The 10309-nt window shown below is 42.8% G+C and overlaps 1 long non-coding RNA gene across 1 annotated transcript in view; it reads right to left on the bottom strand.

The window, feature by feature from the left end:
* Positions 1 to 1773: 1773 nt before the first annotated feature.
* The window catches only part of LOC148116649 (uncharacterized), a 39683-nt gene continuing 31147 nt past the window's right edge, over positions 1774 to 10309 (bottom strand). The window contains exons 5-6 of the long non-coding RNA XR_015732091.1: positions 3185 to 3381; positions 1774 to 3098 (exon numbers count right to left, since the gene is read on the bottom strand). This is a non-coding gene — a long non-coding RNA (uncharacterized LOC148116649). The remainder of the gene's footprint in view (positions 3099 to 3184; positions 3382 to 10309) is intronic.

Here is a 10309-nt window from a genome sequence, read left to right as displayed (position 1 = left end):
TCTAGTTTTTTCTCAGTTTGCTCTGTTCTATTTTCAATATTTTTTATTCTTTCCTTGTTTTTCTGAATCACTTCTTGGATTCAGCCCATTCTATCATCCAATTTGTGTATCTCAGTCTTCCTCGCTCCCATTTCTAAGTTTAGTTATGATTTAATTTTTTTTTATTGAAAAGTTTTACAAAAAGCAAAAATTTTCTTCCCCCCATATTCCCCCCACCCTTTCCCTCCCCTCATCCCACCTTCCTCCCCAGACTTCCCAGAGCAAAATACAAGGTGTTTCATTTAACAATCATAAACTAGATTAACCTACTTATCCTCAGACTACTAACTCCCCCCCGAAACCTTAACTCCACTATAGATAACATAATACTTAACGTTCATTCATAAGCTATTTGATATTTTCTTGTCTGATACTTATTTTGAATATAGTCAATCCATTTTCTCCATTCTGATACATATCTTTCTTGTGTATGGTCCTTCAAATACGCTGAGATTTTCGCCATTTCTGCTAGGTTCGTTACTTTCAATATCCACTCTTCAATAGTAGGCAAAGAGTCCTTCTTCCAATATTGCGCTACCAACAGCCTAGCTGCTGATATTAGATTCAAAATCAATTTAGTCTCTGATACTGTACAGTCCATAGTTATACCCAATAAAAACAATCGAGGAGTAAATTTCAACCTTCTTTTCAGAATGTTCTGCATCACCCACCAAATTTTTATCCAAAACGCCTTGATTTTCTTACAGGTCCACCATATACGATAATAGGTTGCATCATTACATTCACATCTCCAACATTTAGCTTGCAAATTCGAGTACATACATGATAATTTTTTAGGATCTAAGTGCCATCTATAAAACATTTTATAAAAATTCTCTCTCAAATTTTGTGCTTGCGTAAATTTAACATTTCTGACCCAAATCTTTTCCCACGTTTCCATCATCACTGGTTCCTGAAAGTTTTGTACCCATTTTATCATACAATCCTTAACCAATCCCGTTTCTGAATCTATTTCCAATAATGCATTATACAACCTTTTAATATGCATCTGGCTTTGATCTCTAATCTGTTTTACCAGTTTTTCCTCATTTTGCATAACACCAAATTTTTGATCTTCCCTCCATCTAGCTTGAAGCTGACCATACTGAAACCAAGTATAAATTATCCCTTCTTCTTTTAATTCATCTAAAGATTTCAGTTGCAATTTACCCCTTTCCAAAAAAAGAAGCTCTTTATAAGTAATCACCTCTGTTTTTTGCTCTATACTTATATTTTCTATTGCATGTCTGGGATTTGCCCATATGGGAATCTTATAGTTTAGCTTATATTGCTTATATTGATACTTTTTCCAAACACTCAACAACGCATTTCTGAGTATATGACCCTTAAACACTTTAGCCACTTTTTTCTCATATAACAAATAAGCATGCCATCCATATAACAAATCATAACCTTCTATGTTTAACATTCTTTCTTCAGTTAAGTTAAACCAATCACTAATTTGTGATAAAGCAGCTGCTTCATAATACAATCTTAAATTAGGCATTTTAAGACCTCCTCTCTCACGTATATCCTGTATAATTTTCAGTTTCACTCTTGGTTTCTTCCCAGCCCAGATGAAAGTATTAACCCCTTTCTGCCATTCCATCAAATTTCCATCTTTCTTAAGCACTGGTATCATTTGAAACAAAAATAAAAACTTAGGTAATACATTCATTTTTACTGCTGCTATCCTTCCCAGTAATGATAGTTGTAACTTTTTCCAATTTTCCATTTCTTTCTGTACTTTTTGCCAAAGAATTTCATAATTATTTTTAAACAATTTCGTGTTTGAGGTTGCAATATATATTCCTAGATACTTAACCTTTTTAACTACTTCAAATCCCGTTATTCTCCAACGCGCAGCTTGGAGAATCCAAAGCTTCGGGTAGTTCAGTAGTTGGGTAGCCTACACTGAGTGTGTTCCTTTAAGAGATTTCTCTTCAGACACGCCCACTTGCTCAACAGAGTCCCAGTTTAGTTCACTCAGTTGAGCCTGTGACACTGTCTGAAAATTTCTCTGCTATCCTACTATACTTTGTTCCTGAAGCTTTGGATTCTTCAAGAGTTTTTCCACATCAGTTCTCTTCTCTTCGCTAATTTCTGCCGGGGGTGAGTCTGCCTGCTGCTTCAGGCAGGCTGTCAGTGACTTTTCTCTCTTTCTGAAACCCGGCCAATTATCAGCCCTCATCGTCGATTATAGTCGCGGGCGTGTGGGTAGGTTCTCCGGCTTGCCGGCAATACCGCCCTCGCCGTTTGGACTGCAGTTTGAATTTGGCGGCTTGAGATTGACGCCCTGCTCTCAGCGGCGTCTCTCTCTCTCTCCCTCTCATTGACTTTGTGACTGATCTAGCGTCGGGATCACTTCTGAGTGATCGCACGCCTTGCTCTCACAGAGATTTAGATACAGCCTCCCCCTCAGTCGCTTGGATCGTCGAAGCTGCCCTCGAGCGCCGGAGCACCCCTCGAGCGCCCCTTGATTGCCGGAGCGCTCTTCTGTCTCTGCCCAGCCTGGGAAGCGCTTCTGAGCCTTCGGCTGACCTCTTGCCTGCATTCTGCATTTCTTGGGGCTTTAGGCAGCGGCGCTTGGACTGTTTTAAAAGTGCGCGCCATTTTTAGCCGCCTCAGCGCTGGGAGCTGCGCTCAGCGGCAGCTCGCGCTCCTTGCACTCCCCCCCCACAAAGCCTCCCTTACTCATCGGACTTTCCTTGCCTGGCCAATTCATCTGCCCTTCAAGGACAATTTAAAGGAGGAGCCTTTCCAGCTATAATTGTCGCCCTCGGTCTGCAGCCCTGCCTGGCGCCATTCCCTTTGCCCTAAGGGAAAGGGATTTCAACGGCTGTAAATTCTACCTAGCAACTGCCTCACGCATGCGCAGTTGATTCCTAGAGGCCAATCTTCTCTTCTACTGGCATTGGTTGTCCTAACTAGCTTGTCTCTGTGGAGCAATTGGCTAGTTTTCACTACTCCTCCATCCCACCCCTCCCTCCTCTCCTCCTGGACTTACCTGCTTGCCTGTTTGGCTCTGTACATTTGAACCGTTAATCCTCAACTGTTTCCTATAAAAAAAAAACAAAAAAAAAACACAAATCAATAACTAAACATATGTATCTATCTACATAACCATAAAATATTAAATACTTACTTGAACTTCATCTTCATCCTTTCTAAAAAAAAAAAAAGACAGAAAGGAAACAAGAGGTCCCAACATGGCGGAACGTGATCTCTCGTCAGAACTAGAGGACAACAACAGCTCCCCCGAGCGCCTTCGTGAACAGACCAAGCAACGTAAAAGGTCCCGAAAACGTGCTTCACATTCGTCTTCGTCTGCTGCTCCATTCCCTAAAAAGACCAAACATTCATCAGCTGCGGACAAGGACGCCTCCAGGAGGCACAAGGCTCTGGAGCGTCAGTTTGAGAAGGCGCGCAGCCAGTCAACCCAGGCTGCATTCTCGCACTTACCAGCCCCACTCTCACCTGTGGCTGAAGCTACTGTCCAGCCCGTCCATCAAGCTGCTCAACAGCCTCTACAACCGTTGTATCAGCCACCGGCCATGGAGGGTTTCCCTGAGGCGATTTCGACCCACTGCTTAGGACCGGTGGACCTCTCGTGCAACACCTCTCTTTCTCGGCGGTCTCAGCCGGAGGCAACCTTTACTCCCACGGCTGTGGGTTTGCGCGCCACAGAGTCAGCCCCTCCGCCTTTTCAGTATGACATTCAGCAGATCATATCTGACACGGTCACCAGGACCCTGGCAGCAACTTCTCAACAGGCTGCACCATATGGAGCTTGGACTCAGCCACAATTTCCTCCTCCTCCACCTCTGGCCCGGGACTCACAACCGGTCCCTATCCAGTATCAGGCTACGACTCATGGGTCCGATCCTCATCCGGACTATGGTCACTACAGGGAGTCGTCTTCGGAGGAGGGAGAGGCTGACCCCTCGGATATGGACTTATCTGATGATGCCGATATGCCACCCGAAAAGCCAGCCTTCTCTGGGCTCTTTAGACCCTCGTTATTCAAGTCGCTCCTGCACAAGGCAAAGTTGGCCACGAATATGGCAGACCCAGCCCCTCAGGTGGATCAGCCTGGTCCCTCTCAACAACATGAGGCCTTGTTTACGGCACCTAAGCCGGCAGCGGACTTTATTCTGTGCCCACAGCTCTTTTCTGAGGTGGTCCAACGATCCTGGTCCACGCCTTCCTCCTTACCCGCCCCTTCGGGGCTAGACAAGAAACTTTATTGTTCGGCACCTAGTCTCCAGGACCTTCTTCAGTTGCCAACAGTAGATGCACCTGTGGCCAATCTAACGGCCTCCTCCGTAATTTCCAACGATGTCGCCAACGGTTTGCGCTCTGAGGATCGGAAGGCCAAGTTTACCTTCCGGCGTACACACAATGTGGCCGTCTTTTTTTTCCCCACAAAGCCACAAAGCCACAAAGTCTTTAAACAACTTTAAAATGTTTGTAATTTATAGTCTCTAATTTATCAGGCAAGATAATTTTTTTCCCACAAGCTCTCACTTCCCAGCAGTTAATAAGCAGCTAATCCACTCTCCCAGCGCAAAGTTCTCAAGCACTTTCATTTCTGGCTTTCACTTTCAAAACCATAACAAAGACGCCATCTTCAGCCTCCAGCTCAATGAGATTCAGATTGAAACAAAGTAACTTCGGAGTTAAGTTCTGTACTTTTAAAGCTTGTTCTCCTGTTTTCCGCTCTGCCTGCAGACTGTAATCAGTCAAACTCACTTTTAAAAGCAGGATCGGATCGCGGCTTCTCGCTCTGCTTTCGCAGAGTCGTCCTGGCTTCGGAGCTTCTTGGCGGGCTGGTTGGGGAGCTCTCACCCTCCAAGCCTCTGGAAATGTTCCAGAGGGCTTTCGGGGAGCTCTACTCTCGCCCACCGGCTCTCCTCTCTTTCTTTTCCCGAAGAGGAGTTTTTCAGCCGCCAGACAGCCGGTTTGCGCTGTCAAAGTGGCTTTTACGAAGACACAGGGTTGGCGGTCTTAAAAGACCGTCCACGGAGCCTGCGGTGCCAACTGGAAGTCAGTTATGATTTAATTTTTTGTCATATCTTCCTGGAGTTTTGCCATCATTTCTTGTATTGTCAATAGCGTAGATTGCATCAACTGCATGTTTGGAGTGGCATTCGATTTTTCAGTGGTGAGCATTCCTTCAATTAATCTTTGATTCAATGGAGATGCAGTCGATGTTGGGATTGATGGTATGGTTTTTTTTCCTGTTTTCAGGGTTGTAATAGTGGTCATCTCTCTTATAATTTTATGTTGCTCACCTAGAATTTTATATATATTCTCCCAAATTACCATCCAGTTTTGTTAATCTAGTTTGTATTATATATGTTACATATTCCTATGTATTAAGTTAATTTCCTTCTAGTATATATGATTCTCTCTCTATGAATATTAGTAAATATTATTAAATATCCGTAAATAATACTAGTAATAGATAGTAACTACAATAAGTATTAAATATTAAATACAATAAGTAGAATAAATACAATAACTATTCGTAAATCTAATGGAGAAAAACAAAATTATTATTAAGTCTAACAAAATTAATAAATACAATAAATACAATAAATACAATTAGTATTGGGTACACACAGTCAATAAATCCAAATGTCTAGCTACTTCTAGGTAGTTTTAAATGATTTGTCTATATTTTAACTTTAATAGGTGGGAATCTGTAGTTTCTGATATTGAGTCTTAAATAGGTATATATAAAACACGTGGATACAAAAAATATGAATATAAGTTTTTATATCTATCACTACAGCTCTAGATTATCTATTTGCTAAGTTTTTTTGCATAAATAAGATCTTTATCTGGGTGATTAAATATATATATTTCTTAATAGGTCTATATTTTATAATATAAATAGCCCATTCTAAGAATATCAAGAAATATAAGGAAGATATAAATATAGAGGAATATAAAAATATAGAAATATAAAGAGATGGGTATTTAAATATTATTGGCCCGTTCTTCTCACTGTTGCATCAGCTTCTGTCTTGTAATGGCAGTCTTACTCTATCTGCATAATCACTCTCTCGCAATCTTTCCTTCCCAACTGTCAGCCTTTCGTTCTCTGTTGGAGCTCAGATATTAAATTTTGAAACACAGTTCCATGTTTAGTCTCAGAGGGTGAAACGCCGTTTCTTTCGCCCTTTAACTGTCTATTGTTCACTTCTACTCGTTATTCTACTCCCAATGTCAAAATGTTGCCAGTATTCCAGAACAGTCCTTCTCTGTTTGGAGACTCACTCTGTTTCCTTAATAGCTCCTCCAGTTGCTTCTTCGCCAGTCTTCCAAACTCGGCTAAATCCACTGCTCGTGGTGCAGCTGTTGTGCTGTCTTCACTCCTTGCTTCCTTCTTCTTTGGTCAACACGTCATGCCTCCAGGTCTGCCATTAAGGCAGGCTTCTTCCACGTTGGGTTGGAGATTCTCTACTAGCGCAATGGGAAACTGCACCTTTCCACACTGCCTCTGAGACTTCCTCCTGCTATTGTTTATCCCTCCAGGACAAAACTTTGCTTCCTATGGCCCCTGATCGCTAGAAACCTGGCACAGAGAATGGAGCTTTATCCTTCTGCACTGCCACGGCACGACGCCACCACCAGAAGTCCTCACTTTTGGATTTTTAAAGCTTGCTGTAAAAATAGAGAAAAAGAGCTAGGGTTACACCTACTGGCTGGAAAAGAGATTACACAACTGATCAGTCCAGACTTCAAATGGCACTTGGCTCCCTTCTAGAAAGTGCCACCAGATAAAAACCGACTCCGATGAAAACCCCCTGGTAAGTCAATATGTGGCCCCCATGACCATCCCAGTGGTGCTGCGGATGCTTTCATCTGGTGCCCAGGGGAAGATGCTAGCCCTTTTGGACTCTGGGTGTACAAGATGTGTGATTAGCCCCAAGGTGGTAGAGAAACTGGGACTGAGACTGAGAACACTAAGGGTGCCCATAGCATTTTGCCAGCTGGATGGGTCAGTAGCTGGTGGAGGCCCAGCTCACTTTGTAACTGAACCAGTGGAGGTGTGGATGGGGGATCATCAAGAGACACCGAGTTTCATTGTAGCCCCTGGAATGGAGCGACCCCTCTTGCTCGGATTACCCTGGCTCCAAAAACATGAGTAGAAACCACTTTCAATTGCCCGTTGGGTTGCTTCCAGTTCAGGGTGTTCCCATTTGGATTACAAGGGGCTCATGCAATTGATCAACCTGGAAGCCTTAAAAATGCCCGGTAAACTGTCACCCAAGCAAATTTGTTGTGCTCAACACTTTAACCATTTTAACTTTTCCTTGTGCTACATTCCTGTGGGAGAGAACTTTATGGCAGATGCTTTGTCTAGATTGCCCCAGTACAATAGTGCTAGGCCAGAAGTTATCACTTCCAAGCAACTAGCTGCCCGATGGTCACCAGAGCCCAGGAAAAAGCAGACCTCAACCTTGTCAGTGATTTATGCGAGGAGCTGGAAGGAGCGCTAAAAAGTGATGAGTGGTTCCTGTTCCACTCAAACAAGTGCACCATGCAAGATGGCCTGGCTTGGATTAGCGCTAAACTATACGTTCCTGCCAGTCTTAGGGGGACTGTGTTGCAACAGGCCCATGATTTGAAAGCTGCTGTGCACTTTGGCTTCATGAAAACTTTACACCTGGTCAAACAGCAGTTTTGGTGGCCCTCATTGAAAAAGGTCATAGAGACCTATGTGGCCAGCTGTCCTGTGTATCTGCTGTTAAGAGGCCTCCAGGGAAGCCTGCTGGTCTCCTCCAGAGTGTTGCCAGTCCTAGCGTCCCATGGAAGGAAGCATCTATGGATTTTATTGTTGAATTACCCGAGAGTGGGGGAAATATGGTCATTTGAATGATTACGGACTTATTTTCCAAGCAGGCGCACTTTGTACTGTGCCCCAAGATTCCCTCCGCAAAAACACTCGCTAAACTATTTATTCAACATGTGTACATGTTGAACGAGGTTCCTGACCGTATCATTTCGAATAGGGGGGTACAATTCGCCTCCCATTTCTGGAGGGAATTCCTGAAGTTGTTAGTCTCTCCCCAGGGTTTAAGCTCTGCCCACCACCCCCAAACTAACAGGACCTATGAACATGCAAACTCAGTTCTGGAACAGTACCTTAGGTGTAATGTAAACTACCAGCAAGACAATTGGGCAGACTTGCTGCAGAGGTCGCTTACAATATGTTAAGGAATAACCCTTGAATAGCAAGTACCAAGTTCCTCCAGAATTTTTTGGCCCATTTCTAATGTTTCCTCCATAATCAGCACTACATAATTGGCAAAGGTCTGCGTTTTATATTCCTCTCTCTTGATCTTTAGATCTTTTATTTCACTATTGTTTCTGATCCTGTTTAACAAAATTTCCAAAGCCATGATAAATAGTAATGGTGATAGTGGGCACCCTTGCCTTACTCCTTTCTTGATTTGAAATGTTTTGGTCATATCTCCATTTATTATTATTCTTGTCCTCTGTTGATTATAAATTGTTTTTGTCATTCTCTCAAAGTTTGTTCTGAATTTCATTGTTTTGATTTGTTCGATCATAAACTTTCAATTTTTTTTTTAATTTGATTTATATGCCGCCCTTCTCCAGAGACTCAGGGCGGCTTACAATGCGTTAAGCAATAGCCTTCATACTTTTATATATTTATACAAAGTCAGCTTATTGCCCCCACAAACTGGGTGCTCAATTAAGGTTGTCAAAAGCTTTTTGGGCATCCAAAAAGACTAAGGCCATTTGCTTTTCTGGGTGGGCTTCGTAATATTCTAAAATATCTGCAACAATTCTTATATCATTCCTAATTTGTCTGCCGGGCAAGAAACCATTCTGGTCTGTATGTATCATAGTATTTAATATACTTTTTCATTCTTTCAGCCATTATACTCATAAACATTTTATAGTCCGAATTTAAAAGGGAAATTGGTCTATAGTTTTTTATTTGTTTTAGGTCGGTACCTTCTTTTGGCAGTAATGTAATGTATGCTTCCCTCCACGAATCAGGTATTTTAGCTTCTAGTAGTGCCTCATTGCATATCTCAAGTAATTTTGGTAATAGTATTTCTTCTAATTTTTTGTATGTTTCTCCTGGGAGACCGTCGGGCCTGGTGATTTATTGTTTTTTAGTTTTGAGATTGCCATCTTTAATTCCTCTATCGTAATTTCTTTGTTCAGCACCTCCCTCTCCTCCTCTCCTACCAGTGAGGGTTCTTCCTCTGATATATATTGCTCAATCTTTTCTCTTGGGACCTCCTCCTCTTTATAAAGCTCTGTATAATATTCCTGGGCGATCTCAAGCTTATCTTCTTCTTCATTTTGTAAATTCCCCTTCATATCTTCCAATTGTTGGATAATCCGTTTTTCATTTTCTTTCTTTAACTTGTAGGCCAGCCACCTACCCGGCTTGTTGGTGTTTTCGAAATAATATTGTTTGGATTGTTTAATTTTATTTTCCTCCTCGCTGTTCAGACACTCCTTAGAATGGGTATAGATCACTCCTATTTGCACAGCTGAGTGTCAATCAAAATCCCTCTGGAGCTGGATCCACCTCACTTCCTGCTCCTTCCTCAGACTTTTTCACTCAGCCATTGCAATAGCATTGAGTGTCTGTTCTCTAGTTTAAATTTCGTTCTTAATTTTGTCTTTACTTTACTCAATTGGCTCAATATTATTTATTTATTGTTTAAAGGTGCTGCGCTTCGTCTGCCTTAGCTTGGAGACGTTTTAAGCGCGTATCGGCGGTTCGGGGCTCCGGCCGCCGCTAGCGGCTTGGCTTGGCTGGCGGTTTAATCTATTCTATTCTTCCCGCCATTTGCCGCTATCGCCGACATTTTGCTGCCAGTCACATTGCGAGGCTCCGGTTTGCCTTAGTGGCCATTAGATCGATCGGCTTGAGTCCCTGCCGGCTGGCATACTCATCAGCTGTTTTTGGAAATTGTGACTGCTCCCGTTGGCTGCAGCTTCAGTCCGGCCGCAGGCGCTTTGTTTTGCCTGGCTTAGGACTCCTGGAAATTCGCCTCGCGGGCCATTTTGGGCCCTGATCATCGACTCTGCTTTTGGATTCTCCGCGGCCATAGCGACCTGGGCTTTGGTTTCCAGGGTCGCTAGATTGCCGGCAGGTGGGGACGCTGTCCTGCTCGAACCTGCAATTCACAACTGCCTGCAGAGGGGTGCCTCCCAGGGAAGTACATATTGTTTAAATTGATTTACATTCCTATATATATATATATAT

Source organism: Pantherophis guttatus, chromosome 1 (genome assembly GCF_059756535.1).
Source record: "Pantherophis guttatus breed Tessera chromosome 1, ASM5975653v1, whole genome shotgun sequence".
Taxonomy (NCBI): Eukaryota; Metazoa; Chordata; class Lepidosauria; order Squamata; family Colubridae; genus Pantherophis; species Pantherophis guttatus.
This window is presented reverse-complemented; position numbering and strand designations above follow the sequence as displayed.